Source organism: Trachemys scripta, chromosome 4 (assembly GCF_013100865.1).
Source record: "Trachemys scripta elegans isolate TJP31775 chromosome 4, CAS_Tse_1.0, whole genome shotgun sequence".
NCBI lineage: Eukaryota > Metazoa > Chordata > Testudines > Emydidae > Trachemys > Trachemys scripta.
The window spans coordinates 1,446,538-1,467,693 of NC_048301.1; positions in this window are offsets into that span (position 1 = coordinate 1,446,538).

Sequence of the window (21,156 nt, forward strand, 5' to 3'; positions counted from 1 at the left end):
CAATCAGTTGCACATATACAAAACGGGAAATGACTGCCTAGAAAGGAGTACTGCGGAAAGGGATCTGGGGATCATAGTGGATCACAAGCTAAAAGTGAGTCAACAGTGTAACGCTGTTGCAAAAAACCCAAACATCATTTTGGGATGTATTAGCAGGAGTGTTGTAAGCAAGACACAAGAAGTAATTCTTCCGCACTACTCTGCGCTGATTAGGCCTCAACTGGAGTACTGTATCCAGTTCTGGGTGCCACATTTCAGAAAGGATGTGGACAAATTGGAGAAAGTCCAGAGAAGAGCAATAAAAATGATTAAAGGTCTAGAAAACATGACCTATGAGGGAAGATTGAAAAAATTGGGTTTGTTTAGTCTGGAAAAGAGAAGACTGAGAGAGGACATGATAACAGTTTTCAAGTATGTAAAAGGTTGTTACAAGGAGGAGGAAGAAAAAATGTTTTCCTTAATCGCTGAGGATAGGACAAGAAGCAATGGGCTTAAATTGCAGCAAGGGAGGTTTCAGTTGGACATTAGGAAAAACTTCCTAACTGTCAGGGTGGTTAAGCACTGGAATAAATTGCCTAGGGAAGTTGTGGAATCTCCATCATTGGGGATTTTTAAGAGCAGGTTGGACAAACACCTGTCAGGGATGGTCTAGATAACACTTTGTCCTGCCATGAGTGCAGGGGGCTGGACTAGATGACCTCTTAAGGGCCCCTCCAGTTCCATGATTCAAATAACAAATGGGTGCACAACTGGCCTGGTGTTCAGAGTGACACTCTGAGAAAATAAGAGCAGCACAAGTAAGTGAGCTATACATATTCTCTAGTGGGTTTTTTGGGTCACCTCTTTGACCACCCTCCTCTGCTCAGCCTTTCCTGTCAGGATGTCAGGAAGATGTGCTGACAGCGATTGGGTGGGGAACATTCAGAATATTATCATTAAATCAGCTCGAGCTCTGTTGTATTGTGGAGACTGGAGCTTAGGAGAAAGAAATGGCAATTCTGGTTTGTAACAAACTTGGCAAAACTGCCGTGGGGAGAAATCAATGCTTTGGTTTTAGTGTTATTAGATTTTTAGCTGTAGGTGTGAATCTTTTCCACACTCACTTGCTTTTCCATGTACACGTGTGTGTCCAATAACAGAACATGTGAAACAGGGGAAATGGAGGACAGAGAAGAGGGAAAACATTGTCTAGCCCTCAGCCAGCACTCTTAGGAAAGTATTTGAATGCCAGAAAAGGAGGAGATCAGACCACAGTGGGTTAAACTCTGCGAACAGAAGCATTAAGTGCTTGTTTTGCAGAAAGCAGCAGGGAGGCTGAGGGAAGGACTGGGGAGCCTGGGCTGAGCCAAGAAAATGTTTACAATCCTCCTGCCTCAAATGAATCAATAGTGGTGGTTTGATTTCTCTGAGTCACAAGGGCTGAAATTTGATGATCCCTACAATCCATGGGCATGGCTTGGGATCGATCCCGATGACCTCTTTCCATTATTTCTCTGGCCAAACTCTCATTAACTCGAGGATTAGTCCCTTAAATCCCTCTCTGTCTGCTTCAGTGAAGTTAATTCAGATCACCCTGCTGCACACTGATGGTGCTCTTCCCCTGGCCAGTTAGGCTGGGGACAACTGGATTTTTGTCTGGTTTGCGATATTTTGCACCAAGTCGATTTTTCTCTCTGATTCTGTTGGATCTTTATTATGTTTTAAGTAGCCTAGTGAAATGAATGAGCTGCTTATGGTACCGTTTGCCAGATCTGTCCAAATCAATGTAAATGTTTGTCTTGTATATTTTCTTCCTTAGCCCACTGGTTTTGTGTTCTCAGCAAATTTAACCACATCAGAGCCTTTGTTTATAGAAAGCAACAGAGAGTCCTGTGGCACCTTTAAGACTAACAGATAGAGTAAACAGCAGTGGTCTTGTTGCTGACCTTCAGAGCACTTCACAGCTTCGCTCCCGGCGCGGTAAGCCGTCTTCCTGTGCTCGCTCCATTCCTAGTCACTGCTTTCGGGACTGAGAGGCCCTTCCCTATTTCTGGGTGTGTAGATCAGTGTCCTGTAGGGACCTAGGAAGTGTTGTACCACATCAGACAGCTTGTGCTTCCTCCCATGATGCCCCTCATGTTCCAGAGGCGCTCCCCACAAATCCCGAAAATGCCCAGTCCCTGTCCGCCTTCAAACTCCTCCCAAAAACTCCGCTCTGCCATGAGGCCTTCAAAAACCCTTGACATTGGTTGTGCTGCTGGTGTGCAGCAACCACTGCCGGTCACACTGACCCAGAGTGACCAGATGTCCCGATTTTATAGGGACAGTCCCAATTTGTGGGTCTTTTTCTTATATAGGCTCCTATTATCCCCCACCCCCTGTCCCGATTTTTCACATTTGCTGTCTGGTCACCCTCCACTGACCCGTACTGCCTCCTTGGTTCATTGTGCTCCCCCATCGGTCTGTCTGTCCCCATCGGTTGAACCCCCTCACTGGGAAGCCCAGGCACTGCTGCTAAACTAATCGTACTAGATAGGCTAATAATACGAATCCCGTGTCCTGTCTGTGACAGTGGCCAGCCTCAGACTATGGGGCAAGAGATCATAGAATATCAGGGTTGGAAGGGACCTCAGGAGGTCATCTAGTCCAACCCCCTGCTATGTCCAACCCCCTGCTGAAGGGACATTTCCTAACCCCTGGGAGCCAGGGCCGGCTCCAGGGTTTTTGCCTCCCCAAGCGACAAAAAAAAAGCCGCAATCGCGATCTGCGGCAGCAGTTCGGTGGGAGGTCTTTCGCTCCGAGCGGAAGTGAGGGACCGTCCGCCGAATTGCTGCTGAATAGCTGGACGTGCCGCCGCTCTCCGGAGTAGCCGCCCCAAGCACCTGCTTGGCAAGCTGGTGCCTGGAGCCGGCCCTGCTGGGAGCTAGAGGCTCATTCAGGCTCTGAAATATGCGGGTTTACATCCCAGTGAACCACAGATATTCTCATTTTCCACATACGAGTTTGAGCCTTTCAGTCCTAAACACGTAGCCTCACCGATATCTGGTGGTCCTCAGTTCCACAGGCTAGCTCTGTGCTGGAAAGAGTTTCCTTTGTATATTTTAAATGGGCTGCCCTTCGTTCCACTGGATGTTCAAATAAGAGCCTGTATTTTGAGAGAGGGATCGTCATGGTGACAGGGCTAGCTGCACCTCTGTCCCATTTCCCAGCCTTCCTGAGGCTCGTCCTCGCACCTTCGCCTTTCCTCCGGTGCAATCCTGCAGTTCTCCCACTTCTGCTCTGCACCCTGGGCCATAGTACCCAGTGTACCAGCCATTCTTACCCGGCTGCTCCACCTGGGATCAGTACCTGTGGTTCTTCCCTTCAGGAGATTCTCACTGTGGATTACAGTGACCCAAAACAGCCTCCTGAAAACCAAAGTATGGTTTGTTTAACTAGAGGAACAAAGCACACAGGAAAAATTACTTTAAAACAAGACATGGAACCCCCCTTTCTCCCCGGGTTACTCAGGAGAAGGCGACACTCACTTGTGTGCCCGGGCGCTTGATGCTGTTAACACTATCCAAGTATCCCAGGGTGACGGTGGATAGGTGGGAGCCCTTTATCCACACTGCTGCAGGCTTTGCACTTACAAATTAAATTAATTGTGGAGATGCCTCCACTGGGCAGGGCCCTGCACACACACCCTGGCCTGCCTTGGAAGCCTCCAGGAATACACCTGAGCTGATCTATGCGATGGGTATAACCCAGAAGTACCAGTTATAAACAGTAAACACCCAATACACTCAGATTGGAGTTAACACTCCTTCATTTAACAACTTAAGGAAACAGGATATAACAGACTGAGGTTAAATGTCAGCACTAATTTCAAACCAGCAGGGGGCTGTTCGATAAATCAAATAACAAAGGCAGTTTACAGCAGTAAATGAAACTTATCTAACTTGCATTTACACAGCCCCCATTTGCCCCACCCCTAAGTGTGCCCCTCTCTGAATGTCAGCGCTCTAGACACTTGCGTGGGTGCGCGTGAAGATCTTGATGCCGGGGACAGCGCTCCATGGGTCCAGCCAAGGTAACAAGGGGAAAAGCAATTCTAACTTGGGATCATCCCAAGCAGCACAGCCCTCTGGATGTCAGCAACCCTGGGTTCTGGTTAGACGACGAGACCACTCCGTCTCCTCTCAGACTCAGACGACCCCTTACAGTCTCTTCGCTGCCCCCCACTCTGAACAAGTGTTAGGCTCTGATAGAGGCCTCCCTCTGGGATGGGGGAGCAGGCAGATACTGGACACAGTGTTGGTATATAACACTCTAAATATTGTTATTGATTACAATATAAACCCCACTCACTCCACAGTCACACAACTTTCATACCACACCAGAGCCTGAAGATCAGAAGGAAATCCCGATGGCCAGTCAAAAATCAGTCCAATCACAAGGCGTGGGGACCCCCATATTACACGCCTCTTCTTTTTCAGGGCTTTGGGTGGGTGTCTGACTCCAATGTCAGTTATATCAGGCAATGTTTTTATAGACCAGTGTGTCACATCACCAGCTCTTTGTCTATTTACTAAGCCTTTCGTCCCTAACTCCAGGAGAGCAGTTCCAGGCAGGTCACCATAATCCAAGACATTCCATTTCCTCTTATGGACATGGCGAAGTTTGTTTTGCACAGACAATTCTTGACTATTTATAACCTTAAATCCTTGCTTCAGTTGCCAACACGCAACTCACGTACTCATGTCAAGTATACAGCATTTATACTAGGCCCACATGGCTTGCAGCGTAGTACAACATATAGTACTATATATCCCAACACAAGCACTTTCCCAAACAAACAGGGGTGGTGGTTACTCATAGTCCTTCACTGCAGGCCCAGATCCGTCACCTCTGGGCGCAGCAACAGTCTCTGCGCTGGCGCCGGTGAAGCCACCAACAGCTTCTGAGGAGCCCTGCTTGGTTAGAGCCTCTGGCTTCCAGGCAGCAGCTCCTGGCTTGGCCTAGCTCCCCAAAGCGCTCTCTGCTCCCCTGACCAGGATCGTAGCTTGTCTTCAACATGGAGCCCACCCCTTGCTCTCTCTGCATTCCCTGGCATCATGGGACTTGTCGTCTCCAAGGCTGGATCACAGCACTTGGGATCCCCCCAACCCCCAGTTTAGTCCAACAGCCCCTCTAGTAAAGGGGGCCCCCACACAAGATGTTTTAAAACATTTTGCTTAGATTTTCACCATCCTCCTGATGGGGACCCTGGTAGGTCTAACTTCCACCAGACCGCCCATCCAGCAACCCCCGGAGGCTCCACAGCTCACAGACCTGTCTCTCCTCTTGAAGGAGGGTGTCTCTTCTCAACCTCGCCTCTCCCCCTATTTTGATTCCCCCCTTCACAGAGACCAAGTTACCCCCGGGGAAATCTGTCTGGCAGGCCCAGCAGGTGGGCCAAGCCAGGGTGTCCAAAGGATGGCTCTTTCATGGTCTCAGGTGTTTGTATCGCAGGATCCATTCCCCTGTCCTCTCCCTTCCTGGGCACATTTCCCAGCAAGCCAGCTCTTGAATTAAATCAATATATGCATACAGGGAACAACGCCACAACCTAGTCAAGACCCAGTATTCATAAATGATTACACGCAGCTCAAACTCCATCATAGGGAGCACCTAGTTTACCTTCTCTTTGCAATTCAGTATATTCTGTACCTCTCTCATGCCCTGTTGTATTCATCTCCTCACTCACCGGTCCCAAGACTTGCCGACACTCTTCTCCTCAGAGAAAAGTCTCTCCAGGCCCCGTCGTTCTCCCTGCCAGTTCTGAGCCTGCTTTGTTTCTGCTATAACCTTTGTAGATAGGGTGACCAGAACCGAACACAGGTTTGTGTCTCTCTGATGGTTGGAAAAAAATATTTTTTTGTGAAAAATTAATAAAACTCAGCAAAAAACTGAAAATGTTTAGCTAAAAACTGAAAACTTCCAGCTTCAGGGTGAAAAGGTTTTGACAAAAAATCTCATAATTTGTCCATGGTTAGCAGACATTTTTTATGAAAAATACTGTTTTGTCTATCAAAACATTTTCAATGGAAAATTTTCCATCAGCCCTCCCACTGATCCGTACAAATATTCAATGGGTGGTTCTGGCTTCTTTTCTGGTTGTGCTGTCAGTGTTTGTGTGTGAACAGTCTGCACTGTTGATTTAACAATGTTTGTTGTGTTTGGTGGTATATAACATGAGCGAGAGGGTGAGAAGTCTGTCACCAGGGTAATACAACTTCCTCCAGTTTGAACAGTGTGTGCAAGTGTTTGTTTGAATTAGTAGTATCTGCTACAGGATACTGTCTGGACTCTTTTAATTCCGTTATTGTCTTGCTTAGTTTAGGGATTGCAGTCTGGAGAGTGCGTTTATTTCAAAAGAAATTGCACAGTGTTTGTGCTGAGTAAAATCAGAGGGTTCGGTTTCTCAGCAAAATGACTTTGTGCCTTTGTCAATTGGTGTGGTGCTGCTGAACCCTGGACAAGGAACATGGAAACGGGGCCGTGCATACAGGGTAACCGTGAGTGTTGCTTTCAAGTGGAGGGAGAGCCCTGTGCATGCCGTAATAACGTCATCGCTGAGACATTCAATATGGTGACTGGAAACATAATTTTAAAAGTCATAGGCAGAAATGCATAATGAACTCCAAGGACTGGAAGCTGCAGCTAAAGAAATTACAAATGTAAATGAGGCTCTAATTTAACAGTGAGGCAACTAACCACCGGAACAACTCACCAAGGGACATTGGTGGATTCTCCATCACTCGAAGTCTTTACATCAAGCCGGGACGTCTGTGTACCAGATATGCTCTGGCTCAGTAGGAAACGTGGGCGTGAGGCAGGAATCAGCAGGTGAAGCTTTCTGGCAGGGAGGCAGAGGACATGATGACAATGGCTGAGAATCACTGCAAGGATCACTCTGGGGAGGGAGTTTAGTTTGTTAGTGCCTGTGGCATGGTGGAGGGGGAAGAAGAGGACGGCTGGCTCTGAGGTGCTAGGACGCTGATGGGTACCCTATCAGTGCTCCTCCAGACATACTGCGGAGGATGGGGGCAGGGTAAGCACTGACACTGCACAGCAGTGTGTCTGGATGCTTTGTGTAGGGATAGAGCAGAAGAAGTGAAGGGGAGGAGCCGTTATTAATTTAGCCCTGAAACTGCAAGCAGCACTTCTAAGTGGTATGGCTTATCCAAAGCCTCGGAGGAAAGAGGATTTTCGAAAGGTGACTTTCTGATTTTGTTCCCCTCAAATAAGGATCTGAGACTAAAATGAGAAGAAATATGTGAGCCTGACTGTATGTTCAGACTCCTCTTTCAGCCGCTGTTCAGCTGTTCTCCTAACTTGTTGTTTCATGGATACAGTTGCTGTGATGTGCCCACTGCATCTGTGCCACAAGGAGCCACAAGCCCTGGTTAACTGTCTGGTTAAGTTGAGTGAAAGCTGTTGGGTGTCACCAGGGTGGCACAAAGCAGCCAGACTCCACCCGTGCATCTGACTCTAAGTATAAATTTCGGTGAAGGTTTCATAATTGGATCTTTTCTTTGCAAATCATCTTTATCTGGTTGTCAATTTCACTTGTTTACCTGTCCAGTTACCCATGCTCAATCCTTGCTAGTAGGATAACAAAATGGGCTGTGATCACTGTATTTCTTAAATACGGGGGGCAGACACACCTCACTCCTCCGGACACTGTAGATGTCATCAGTCAGCTTCTATGGTTGTTACTCTGAGCGTTCTGTCCCCTCGGTGGGTTGGCTGTTCACCTCCATGCCTCCCTCACAGCCTTTCTAGCCTCGCTCCAAATGTCCTCCACCCTCCTCTGCATCCCCCTCTCTACCCTTCTTTCTCTTTTTCCTTTACTCTCCTCCTCCCTTTAATGCTCCTTGCCCTTTCTTTGTTTTTCCTGTTAACCAATTCCTTCCCGCCTCTCCTGAATAGCTAGCCCTGCCTAGGACACCCTCAGTATGAATAGGAAAGGAAAGGAAAACAAACAAAACCCATTCAGAAGTGTGTGTGTGTGTGTGTGTGTGTGTGTGTGTGTGTGTGTGAAACTCCCTGAAACCAACAGCAAGACCAAAAAATCCTGGAACTTAGATGACATTAGCAAACCATCCATCTACTTCTATGTTACATTGTTGGCCCATCTTTTGTCTGTCTGGCTTATTTAGGGGAGATTTCTGAAGGCACACATGGGAGCTGGGTGCTGCCCTGCAGACTATGCCTGTGAAAACTCACCACGAGGATGTGTAACCTGCCGAGGACAGGGACAGTCTCAACGACTGGTTTATTCACTGCCTAGGAAATGGAGCCTTGTTCTTAGTTGGGCATCCAGGTGCCACTAGAATTCAAATAATAATAATAATTAATAATCAATTAATAATACCAATAAATAAAATACTGGTTTTACAGAGCCATAACACCATTGGTTTTAGTGAACTTATACCAGTGCCAAACCCCAAGTAAATGTGAGGAAAATCCAGACTCTGTGTTTTGATAAATAACTAATTATAATTTCCAGATTTAATTCTCATCAACAAACTATTAAATACCCACTGTAGACAAACAAAGCTCTGTGCCTTCCTTGTGTTTGATGTTCTAAACATAAATATTCAGTTCAGTCTCTCAAGAAAACGTAAGGTCTTACACAAGAACAACTATCCCAGATAAACAGAATTTTTAACTCTAAAATGGTCTGGTTTCATAATTTGCAAAAGCTTTAACCTTTCGTGCATTTCCAAATCTATTTAAGATGCTGGAGTAGTGATGCACAGGCATTAACATAAAACCTTTTTATGTCTCCAGAGTATTTCCTTACAATACTGAGCAAAATTTATCATTGTCTTTCATCATTTTCTAATATTCCAATGGCACATATACATACATTATATATATATATGTATTATGTTTTCCTTTGTGGAATCATACTTAAAATACTTAAAAACCTAACACAGAGCAAAGCTTTAGATAAAACTTAAGGAGAAATATTTTAACAAGACTATATCAGTGCAGGAAAACTCTGCCATGGCAGAAGTTTGTGATTTAAAAAAACAAACAAACACGAGGCATCTTTGATGTTGCATTTTACATTTCTTTGAAGGTCACCTGAGTTTCCAGGTTCCTACTATTGGCTTTCAGTCTTCCACAGGTTCTGCTAATATTTGGAAAAACAAGATTTTGTTTAAAAGAGAGGCCTAACATCATCTCTCAGCAGCCTGGAACCACATGCACTAATTCTAGAACAAGCAAAACTCACAAAATTCGGCAAGCTAACGCAGCAGCAGTGACGCAGCATGGCTTCCGGCAGCGCTGAGGGGCATGCACTACTGGCTGCTGTGAAAGTCATCTGCTCCTGATTCCAATGGCAGACACATGTGCAGGCCACGGTCACCCTATGGGCCTGTTTTATGCACATAAAACCAAGTCACATGTGGGACACAAGACAAACAAACGTACCTTCCCGTAGAATGGCCATTTACCAGCCCTGACCGTCATGTTAAAATCTATTGCAGGCCTTCTTCGTTCATTAACACAGGCCCAGATCCGGCCCTGGTTGTGCTTGGTGACCATAAATCCACTGGGCCCTGCGCTGCCACTGTGATGGGGAAATGCGTCAAGATTGCCCCTGCTTCTGAATCCGATTGTCCTCCAAAGAGTGTGGGTGTTGTTGGGGGAGAGAAACAGAATCAGCAGATATTTTTTATTTGCTTATCTATCACCTTTGTCAGGCTTGGCCTCATCTGTCCCTCCACGAACGCCAGTCGACGCCACACCATTCCGTTTTGTTGCAAGCACGTTCTTTCCATTTCTGTCCAAAGAGTTGTGTCATGGGATCGGCCCAGCGTGTTTTTGGTCTGCCCAGAAGTCGCCTTTGGTCTGTGGGGATCCAGTCACTGATGCGGGTTGTCCACTTACTGATGACCGGCCCATCTCCGCTTTGCATCGTACATCACCTGTACTACATCAGTCACCTCTGTACGCCTTCTGATCTCCTCATTCGGTATATGGCATGAATAAATACAGATTTACAGATCTAGCATGCAAATTTATCATCTAATATGACAGGGATAAATCATGCATGCAAACCATACATCAAAGTCATGAAATGGGCTACGAATGCAATAAAAATAAAGTATTCAAAAGTTTAACAAATGGAGAGGGAATGTCAAAGATGTTCCCTGCTTGGGGCACCATTTGGTGTAGGACCAGCCCTGTCAGTCAGCATTGCCCATGTGCAGAGAGGGCAGGTTAGGAGGTGAAGGGGATGAAGATACATTCGTGGGGGGGGGGGAGGAAGGGCAGATAATCAGTGGAATGACAGGAGATGTGGCCCCAAATCTCACACATGAGTTGAACTCTATGGAGAAATCTCTCTACACAGAGGGGCTCTGTGTTCTTGGCAGTACTATGACCATCAGTTTCCACTCTGTGATGTACCAGGGGGACAGGAATCACTTCCACTTCCAACAATGAGAGCAATATCTGACCTGCTTTCTGCCTTTGAATAGTGCTGCCCTAGTCCTTCCCTCCTCTATGCTTCCTGTCGAAGAGATAAGGACAGAACACGAGAAACAGATTTGATACAGCAGGGCACATTTCCCGTTTCACCAGAGCTCGCTTTTGTCACATAGCAAGGAAAAGAAACATTTTTAAAAGTCCTCATTAAATGAAGTGATTCCTTTTCCTGTAGACTACAACATAGCCAGCTGTGGGCACCTGTTTCTTTAGCTGGCAGCCAGGGGATACCTTCATACTGCCCCTACCCTTCTAGCGGCATGTAACCCTGCAGCATCTCTTGCCACACAAAAGATGTTCACCTGAACGGGACAGATGGTCAGCAGGTAAAAATCCTGTGACAGGTCTGGCGATTTCCAGGACAAACCTTATGGAATTAAGTTCAAGTATCCCAGGAGTTCATTGTATTAAAAATGAAAACGTTTATATATTATTATGGAATTGAATGTAACATCCCTCAGGAGGAGACCTGACTAATGCAGATCTTGGGATGTATTTTGAGCTTCAAAGCTTGCTTTGATACAATGGGCTAGACAGGGGTCGGCAACTTTTCAGAAGCGGTGTCTTCAGAAGTCTTCATTTAATCACTCTAATTTAAGGTTTCGCGTGCCAGTCATACATTTTAACATTTTTAGAAGGTCTCTTTCTCTAAGTCTATAATATATAACTAGACTATTGTTGTAAGTAAAGTAAATAAGGTTTTTAAAATGTTTAAGAAGCTTCATTTAAAATTAAATTAAAATGCAGAGCCCCCCGGACTGATGGCCAGGACCCGGGCAGTGTGAGTGCCACTGAAAATCGGCTCTTGTGCCGCCTTTGGCAGATTGCGGGAACCAGAGAACCCAGGGACCAGACTGGTGAACTGTTATCTCCAACGGACTGCCAGGAGTTGGATTCCCAGGGAGACACCCCCACCAGGAACCTGGAGACCCCGACGCTATACGGACTGCTTCCTCAGGAAATATGGTAGGAAGTGGCTCAGGGAGGCAGAAGGAGTGGTATCTACCACCTAAGCAAGGTCAGTGTGTTGCGGTAGGATTCCTTGCTGATTGGGTGATGGCCACTCCTGTCACCAACAGGGTCCTGGGCTGGGACCCAGTGGAGAGGGAGGGTCCGGGTCCCCCTACCCGGTCCCCAGCCCCCTTAGGTTGTAGCCCACTTTCCTGACTCTGGCTACTAGGCCGCGCAACCCTGACTTCAAGGGCAGGTGTACAGACTCTGGCCACTAGGCCGCACAGCCCTGTACTTGAGGCCTGCCATATTGACTCTGGCCTCTGGGCCGTGCTGCTCTCAGCCTAAGGACTGTCTGATTGATTGTAACCACGGTGGTGTCACTACCCCGACCCACCCCAGAGGAGGACAGAGTGTGCATACCACGCAACAGTACAGTTGAGTTTATTTTCTCTTATTACGTTACTTTTCCATAAAAGAAAATATCATTTTTTTCAAGCCTGCTCATTCCATCTTTCCCGGGGTACAGATGGCCAAACTCAGTGCTAATTTGTCTCCAACAAGTGTTATATTTAATATATTGCTGTAGTCCCTTTAATTGCTGTAAGAATCAAAACAGCTGGCCTACAAGAGTTTTTGATGCTGGGCATATATATCTTGCTATCGAGAATAGCTTATTGCTTTGCATAGAGCGGAAACTCAAGACAACTGATGCATGTGCTGCTGAGGAAGCAGCAGAATCATCAGGTGAAGTAAAGTTGCTTGTTCAGTAAAGTTGTCACGAGGCCAAGGAATTCAGTTGTCAGAGTCTCTGAAAGGTCAGCTGTGGCTGACAGAATAACATTATTAATTAACCTGTTCCAGATAAAACACCATCCCTCTAACCCTGGGATAACACATTTTACTGCTTTCTACCCTTAAGCATCTCTCTACTAATAAACTGCAATTTACCAGCTGAAAAAATGGTACAATATCGCATAGAATAATATTTATGTTCTGTTTGTTTATTCTGGGTTTTTGCCTGAAAGGTGTTTTGTGTTTACAAACATGTATCAATTTCTCTGCAAGGTTCAACTCCACTTGAGAAGTGTAACAAATGAATTATCCACAGCTTTTAAAGTGTTCTCTGCTTTCTGGGGATCCGCACTCCCTTAAATCCATCTTTCAGTTGGATAACTTCAGATACCCTCCTGCACCTGCAGACACGTATGCCTGGGGGTTCCTTTACTCATGGCAGTGTTCCCAGGGGGCTGCATTAGCGGATCTGAGAGTTGGACTGTAGTTAAAAAGGACCCGTCCCACACGTGGCACAGAGCAGTACACAGGCCAGGCACCATGCACATTAATAAAATTACCCACATGCTGAAGTGTTTGTAGGATTGGGCTCTCACTGAATTCAAGGAGGGCACTGTGGGTCAGAAGGATGGTGAAAGAAGGGCTACACCACATAGCGCGGAGCAGAGCTGCTATAATCATTCTCTCTCTGCTTTGACATCTGTGCTGCCCTGGTACATGTGCATAACTCATTAGGAAGAGTTACATTTATGCAGCAATGGGAGAACAGACCCCCATGGGTCAGTATTGCCCTACAGTAAGGCTGCAGATACACAATTACAAAGCACTTTGCTGAATCAACAACTAGTACGGTATAAAAAAGTCCCCAGTCAGTCTGTCCTGACAGTAGACATATATATTATCAGACATCCAGAAAAGAAAGAGAAATGAAAAATCTAAGCATACGACAAAGAGGCATTGGCATAGCTAGGTACAAATAGAATAAAACACCCTAAATACTGCAATAAACAAAATGTTCCAAATTAAAATGTCTCTAGGGGGACATGCAACACAATCACAATTGGTTTGGGTCCAATAGATAATATGAAAGATAGAATGTAAATGCTTTTGTGTTTGCAGAAGCTTTCCTGACAACGGAAGGTGACACTAGAAAATGGTCCCTTACAGTCTGTTATCCAGGATATTCTGGCTATGGGGTTATACATATGTATATGTATTTACATGTATAATAATCATGTATATATCCACATGTAATCTTAGATGTGTTGTATACATGCATACAGGAAAACGGGGAAAACAGGTTCAATTACAACCTTGGAGGAGAATCTGGTAGAATTCTCTTCTTTCGCTGGCGACCGAAGTGATCCAGTGCTACAGATACTAGGGAAAGGATGAGAGGGCACATTTCACAGGATAACGACTCTACCAGTCTAGGGCCAAGGGAGAGACGATAACCCTACACCGTGACTATAGTGTTTATTTGAAGCACTGCTTCAAGTTCAGAGGATAACCCAGAGGATGAGCAGCCACGGGATTTGAGTGTGAAATCTGTGAATAACAAAGGTATTTCAAAGGCCTGTCCACGATATCCTACAGCACTGTCACTGGGGCACGTCTGATCAGCCACTTTCACCGTCTGAGCAGAACACTTGGAGACGAAAGCCTTGTCAGTTAGATTATCAGGGAATCCAGTTTGGCTGCAAGTGAAGTAATTACATTTTCTTTTCTCTGGGGCTGCAGTAGAAGGAAATTCTGATGATGACAGTACAGCAACAACTGTAGTTAAGAGTCAGATGGCGCACGGTTGTAAAACAGGATTAATTAATTTTCTGCCAGAACCATGCTGAAGTGAGCTGTCCATCTTCTAAGAGGTGCTGCAGTTAAATCTGGACATTGTTTGCAATAAAATCCCCATTTGCAAAGGGCAGGTTCTTAAGCTATTCCGTATAGGAACATCCACACAAATGTACATGTGAGCAGCTCACGTACGTGCCCTCTCCAGTCTGCACGTGCAAATCAGGGTTTAAGCGTGCACACGGCCCGGTGTGTGCAAAAGTGTGACCAAGCTTCACCATATGTGCTTTTGGCCATTGCTGTCAAATAACCTGCCAACCCCAGCAAGCGCACCTCTGCAAGCCATGATTCAAGGGTTACGACAGTTAGCCCTGGCCTGGACATTTTGGAAAATGTGATTCATTTCAAATAAGTACCCACTAAACTCCAAATAACCAAGATTCTAGGTTTAAATGTAGATTCATAGGTTCCAAGTCCAGGAGGGACCACTGTGACCATGTGCATAACACAGCCCAGAGAACTGGTGTCCTAGACAATTTCCCTAGCTGAAGATTCTCTTCCTGTAGGGCCCCAAAACGCTGCTGGAGCAGAGACCTCAGAGCCACGCTCCACAGAACTGAAGATCCAAACCACCTATTTTTCCAAGGCTTTTGGATATTCCCCCTCCACCCACCCCAAACATTGCAGAGACTGGAGCCTCATGCACATCTGCACGTCCATGGCAGAGTGAACCCAGGACAGCAGAGGCAAAAATGAAAAACATGGGGAGAAACACTCAGGAAACATTCTGACAGGTCAGCAGGGATCGTTTTGGGCTTGGTTCCTGGTTTGTGTGAAGCTGTTCTTCAGCATCAGTTCCCTCATTCCTTGCCGCACTTCCCCGTGCTGTGCCACCGTTCCTGAAAACGTTCACCCAACTGCTCTAGCATAGCACAGCTCTCTGCTTGGTGTGGGGGTGGAGAGGCTCCCCCCAGCCAGACTGGCTGTGTCATGGTCGGGGCCAGTCAGAGCCAGTCCTGCCAAGAGCTACAGCAGCTGAGGGGCTGCTTTAACCTGCATCCCTGGTGCAGGTTCTTAAAGGACCTAACACCTATGGAGGCAAGACACAGTGTAGTGGAGCTGCCGGCCCTTGGCACACCACCTTCCTCTCCCCGCAAGCCCCCTCTGCCAAGGGACGGGAGAGAGCCATCTCTGCCAGCTTTATGTCAGCACAGAAGGAAGCTCTCCTAAGCCAGGGGAATCCCGTGATGGCCATTTGCAGCCAGAACTGGGCCCCTCTGGCTGCCAACAAATAAGAAATTGGGATTAGTGACCAAGTTAGTGCAGCTTGATGCTGTTCCTACAGCTCCGCTCCCGAGCACTGTCATAAATCTCAGAAGTACGTGCTACTAAGACAGATATTACAGGAAAAAAATTAAGCTAGAAGGAGCTGAAGCCCAGTTAAAACTTGGACAGCAGGCTATCGTCTTGAGTGTCCGCCTCTTTGGGGCTCATTAGAGCTATGTGGCACGCAAGTTTCAGCCGTGAGGAGTTATACATTCCACACCTTAGATCTTGTTAAAAGTTCTTAAAGTGTCATTGAAAGAGTTTGTCCTCTGAGTATGTTCAGGCTGCCCATTGCAACAGTGAATCCACCCACAGTCTTCCAGAAATTAAAAAAAAAAGTTTCCAAAAGGCCCAGACCTTAGTTTCGGTGCTTAGAGCTGATTAGCAGGCGCCTTGATTGCACCTGCAGAAATCCATCCCCCTCTGAAGAGAGGCGCTTATACTGTTTGGAACAGAGAGCGCTCATGCGGTCGGGATGAGCCTTCTTACACCGAGCGATGCAAACCAAAAAGTCACCTGCACCTTGTTGTCAGAAGAGCTGCTCTGCTCCAAATGGCAGGTTCCGCAGTGTCCTACAGGAGCCAGAACACAATGGCAGGATCCCAGGTGATCCAAGGAAAATAAAAACTATTGGCTTGTATCCACTTCCTGGCCAGGCAGAATTCAATCTGTGGCCCCTGTTACCATAGGAACTCAGCATCTCCTAATCTTTAACACATTGACTGGCACAACCCCTGGGAGGCCGGGCAGGGCTCTTATCCCCAGGCTACAGGGTCACACAGGAAGTGTGTGGTCAAGCAGGGAGTGGAGCCCACGCTCACACCCTGAGCAGCCAGCACTCGTCCCTCTCAGAATAAAACCAGCCCCTTCAAACCATCGTTCCGTGCTAACGAGTGTACACCAATGTCTCTAGCACGGAGCCTTGTGTTCCGAGCGGCGCATTCCTGTGCACCGGGCCTCCCCTTCTGCTTCTCAGGAACAGCACGTCACAGAGATTCGTACCCCTCCTTTCCACGTTGGCTTGGGACTCTGTTGGTTTTGTAGAAATGGTTATTGCAAAGCTCTGCCACCTGGGCTTGGTCAGGTCAGGGGCAGCTGGGTCTAAAAGTCTCCCCCCAGAGGCACCGGGGGTTTCCCATTGACTTTAGTGGGGGCAGAGGCAAGCCAGCCCTCACTGCTTTTCAACATTCCTGTCCTGCTGTTTTATTGTTATCCCACCCTCCTTCCCCACATCCAGCCAGACAGACTGGTGTGTCCTGCCTGGCATCTAGGCCGTAGCTCTCGGGGCAAGTCTTTGTAAGTATGGCTGACGTTCTTTGTTCCTCGATGGAGACAGCTACAGTTAGCCATATTAAAACATATTTTCTTTGGTTGCACCCAGCTTTCCAAGTGATCCAGATCGCTCTGTGTCCGTGAACTGTCTTCTTCATTACATACCACTCCTCCAAGTTTTGTGTCATCTGCAAACTTTATCAGTCATGATTTTGTTTTCTTTCAGGTCATTAACAAAAATGTTCTATTGCGTAGCAACCAATCCCTGTGGGATCCTGCTAGAGACCCACCCATCTGCTGATGAGCATCTGCAGATTTGGGTCTGTGCACATGCATAATTTGCTGGATGGCTTTGTTACCAAGATCATGGTGCTTCTAGTGGACACCTTGTGTCTTGGCTTTTACTTTGCGGTGAGCAGACAGGGTCCATTGGGGGTCTACTTCCAGTTGCAGCTTTGAAAACAGCCCCATATGCTGGTTAAATTGTTTCAGTTGTCCATGGGCTCCCTCTTTTGTTTCTTGTTTCTGTTACTTCACCCTGATCACATTCATGGCATATCTGGCTGTATTCCCTAGGAGAGGTCTCCGGTGCTTACTACCCCTCACCACAACTTCAGTTGGTACAGTCCGTTATTTTCGGTGTTACTTACTGGGAGGTCACATTTTCCAGTAGGCTGCATTATGCTCTCATTGTCCACAATTAGATTGCGACTGCTGTTTGCAATGGATTTGCTCAGGTCCTGTTCGCCCCGAGGAATCGCAGGACAGGAGGTCCTGCTATCCAGCTGAAATTGCAAAGGATGTTTTCCTGTTAACATTGTTGCATGCATGGATGTCCCTCATTGCTCTACCAACGGTCTGAACATGAGATATTCTCGGACTCAAGGGGAGCTTCATAGAATCATAGAAATGTAGGGCCTGAAGGGACTCGAGAAGTCATCCAGTCCAGCCCCCAACAGTCATGATGTCACCGCTGTCTGATGTGCCCTTCCCCTCATGTAGAAGCCTAACCGAACCTTTCTGAGACCTTCCTCTGCTCTTCCATACACCGCTAACATGGTTCAACCTGCCACATTCCTTGCAATACTGTCCTAGTGCTGGTCTCTCTATGGGTACAGGACCCTGGACACCTGCTCTCCTTTGCTCTTGTCCCACTGCATGTGCATTGGGGGGTGTTGTACCTCCTAGGGCTTTCATCTTTTCTCTTGAGGCTTTTGCTGCATGTTCCATGTCTAGAGCATCCGTCTAAAGTAAGATCACCTTCTCGGAGCAGCCGCTCCCGCAGGTGGGGATCCCGAATCCCGCAGGCTAGCCTGTCCTGAATCAGGGAGGCTCTAGCGAAAGACCTCTGCCACTCCAGGTTTCGTTGTGCTTCGGGAGCACTAGGTCCCCAGGGCTCCCAGGACCGCAGTGAGGCTTGAGGCTGGGGTGAGCTGCAGAGTGGTACAGACCTCTCTGCCTTGTTCCCCAATATGGACAAATCATAGTTTTCCTTCCCTGCTGCTGTCGTCCTCCTGCATGTCCAGGTGCGAGTACAGCTCGAACTCCTTCTTGCCCCGGGTCTATCACTGGGCTAGCTTTGTGTCTGCCAAACCCGGGCTCCAGGGGGCTCAGACCCAGTTCCATGGCTCATGCTGCCAGCTCCTGCACTGCAGAGAACGCTCTGCCCCCGTGTTTCATTAGCAAAGCCGGAAGCTGAAGGCAGGTAACGATGAACAAGCAGAACTTTGTTGACACCGCTGGGCACAGCTCTGTCCAGGTGGCTGCATTTCTTCCAACCCAACCCTTCACATCTCTGTTTTCCTGCTGTCTCGTCAGTAACAGTCCCTCCAGGGAACATGGCCCCTTTCACTGCAGCCCATCTGATCATGATGCAGGCATGCGAGGACCAACGGTTGAGGGAGAAAAGGGCTCTGTGTTTAACCGAAGGCAGAAGTTCTAGCCCTCAGGCTGTGCTCAGGGTCTTATTCCTCCGAGTGTCCTGCTCCCCATCTCCTTCCTCACTTGCGTCCTACCTGTTGTGTTCGTAACTCACCTGTTGCCTTTCCTTTTGGGACTTGTCCTCTCCCATGACTGTATCCATCACCTACCCCCTGCAGCTCTGATCCTGTAGGGGGCCTTTGGAGACTCTCACAGCAATCCGGGCAACTACAGGCCAGTTAGCAGAACGTCAGTACCAGGAAAACGGGCTGAAACCATAGTACAGAACAGAATTATCAGACACAGAGAGGAACATGATTGGTTGGGGAACAGCCAGAAGGAAAATCATGCCTCCCCAATCTATTAGAATTCTTTGAGGGTATGTGGACAAGGAGGATCCAGTGGATACAGTGTACTTGGACTTTCAGAAAGCCTTTGACAAGGTCCCTCACCAAAGGTTCTTAAGGAAAGTAAGCTGTCATGGGATAAGAGGGAAGGTCCTCTCATGGATCCGTAACTGGTTAAAAGATAGGAAACAAAGGGTAGGAATAAATGGTCAGTTTTCAGAAGGGGGGAGGTAAATAGCAGGGTCACCCAGGGGTCTGTACAGGGACGAGTGCTGTTCAACATATTCATACATGATCTGGAAAAAGGGATATGCAATGAGGTAGCAAAGTTTGCAGATGGTACAATGTTACTCAAGATAGTTAAGTCCAAGGCTAAATGAAAGAGCTACAAAAGGACCTCACAAAACTGGGTGATTGGCCAACAAAATGGCAGATGAAATTCAATGCTGAGAAATGCAAAGTAATGCAGATGGGAAAACATAATCCCAACTATACATACAAAATGATGGGGTCTAAATTAGCTGTTACCACTCAAGAAAGAGATCCTGGAGTCATTGTGGACAGTTCTCTGAAAACATCCACTCAATGTGCCGCGGCAATCAAAAAAGCAAACAGAATGTTGGGAATCATTATAAAGGGATAGATAAAAGGACAGAAATATCATGATGCACTATATAAATCCAGAATATACCCACATGCCATCTCAAAAATATATATTAGAATTGGAAAAAGTACAGAGAAGGACAACAGAAATGATTAAGGAAATGGAACAGATTAAGAGATTAAAACAAAGATTTTTTAACTTGGAAAAGAGATGGGGGGGATATGATAGAGGTCTAAAAAAATCGTGATTGGTGTGGAAAAAGTGAATGAGGAAGTGTTATTTCCTCCTTCTCATAACACAAGAACCAAGAGTCACCCAATGAAATTAATGGGCAGCAGGTTTAAAACAAACATAAGGAAGTCCTTCTTCGCACAACGCACAGTCAACCTGTGGAACTCTTTGCCAGAGGATGTTGTGAAGGTCGAAACTATAACAGGCTTCAAAAAAGAACTAGATAAGTTTGTGGAGGATTGCTCCACAGTATCCTTTAATCCCCACCCACACTTTTCCAAAGGCCAAATGTATTTGTACTTTTCAAAGACAATCCCAGAGGAGAAAATGCAGGTTCTAAGAGTGTGGTGAAGGGGGAATGTGAAATAAAACTTTTAAAATGTGCACAGACTCTTTAGAAATCCCACTGCCACTTGCCTTTCTAAAGACAATTAGAGGGGACAAAATCACTGGCTTTCCAAGGGGATCCTATTGCAGGTGCCTGACTGCTGCTGCCCCATTTAGAACTGACTTCTCAGGTACACGTACTCAATGGAGAGGTTGCAGCTGCTGGCACAGTCAGCGCAGATGGGGATGCATGCTAGAGAGAAGATGAAGGTGTCCCGAGACTCCCTGCCTGCTGTCTGGGTTAATTCGATGCTCAGCCAGTTGCAGCAGAATGCAGATGTGCTGTGCAGCCTCTGACAAGCAGTTTTATACACAGTGACCTGTTTGAGTTATTTTTGGTCCTATTTAAGGATGAGGAGAGCTGGGGATATCACTGGAAACTTGTGACACAAATTCTATAGTAAAAATGTTCTCTCTCTCTCTCTCTGCAGCTATGTGGAAATTAAAAGGACACCTTCTCAAGCTATTGCCTTCTCTTATCTACCCGCCAGTAGCAGGAACTCACATTTTCCCAGTGGGGCAGAACTGCTACTGCCTGAGATCAGTGTGTGGTGACACGAATACCTGTAGGGCTGTATCCTGAGAGGGGGGTCGGCTGTGCGGCTGATGGCCTAGACCAGGGGTAAGCAACCTATGGCACGTGTGCCAAAGGCGGCACACGAGCTGATTTTCAGTGGCACTCATGCTGCCCAGGTCCTGGCCACCGGTCTGGGGGGCTCTGCATTTTAATTTCATTTTAAATGAAGCTTCTTAAACATTTTAAAAACCTTATTTACTTTACATAGAACAATAGTTTAGTTATATATTACAAACTTATAGAAAGAGACCTTCTAAAAAGGTTAAAATGTATGACTGGCACGCGGAACCTTAAATGAGAGTGACTAAATGAAGACTTGGCACACCACTTCTGACAGGCTGCCAACCCCGGCCTAGACACTGCTGCCGAGGTGAGATGTAATGCCGAGACAACTGCAGCCCACTGAGCTTTTGAATTTTAAAGTGAGGTGAATCTGGGAACTC